The sequence below is a fragment of the Cervus canadensis genome, chromosome 3 (assembly GCF_019320065.1).
Source record: "Cervus canadensis isolate Bull #8, Minnesota chromosome 3, ASM1932006v1, whole genome shotgun sequence".
NCBI lineage: Eukaryota > Metazoa > Chordata > Mammalia > Artiodactyla > Cervidae > Cervus > Cervus canadensis.
Window position 1 is genome coordinate 103,077,048 of NC_057388.1, and position 664 is coordinate 103,077,711.

The following is a 664-nucleotide window of genomic DNA, read 5'->3' on the forward strand; positions in this document are numbered from 1 at the left end:
CTGGGCCGACGGAGCTCCGCGTCGACCAGCCGGCCGGGGCCCGCTTGGGCGCCGCGCCGAGGGAGCTCCGGGTCGACCAGCCGGCCGGGGTCCGCTTGGCCTCTGGGCCGAGGGAGCTCCGGGTCGAGGGAGCGGCGGGTCGACCAGCTGGCCCGGCTTTGCTTGGCTTCGTCCCAATGGACTCTTCTATGGTCTTGTGTTCCCGGGCCGAATTGACCTCGGCGGCCGGAGTCGTCAGTACGACCCGTTCCCTGGCTTTTGCGTTTTCTTTTTAAGATGCGTTGAGTTTTTTCATTGCGGTTATGTGGGTGATGGGTGTGTGCCTTTCCTTTTCGTTTCACTGCCATAATACGGAGGGGTACTTTCAACATGGAGGGTGTGTGCGTGTGCGTGCGTGCGTGTGCGTGCGTGCGTGCGTGCGTGTGTAGGGGTACTTTCAACATGAAGTGTGTGTGTGTGTGTGTGTGTGTGTGTGTGTGTGTGTGTGTGTGTACATGGTATGTGCGTCTTTCGTTTCTCCTGTTGCTGTACGGTGCTTTTCCCAAAAGAGCCGTCGTCGGGGTCACAAAAGGGGTTTCTCCTGGTATGCTGAAAGGTGGTGATAGGGACGGGGGTGGTGGCGTGTGTGGCGTGGCCCACTTGGACGCCGGGCCGCCAGAGCTCC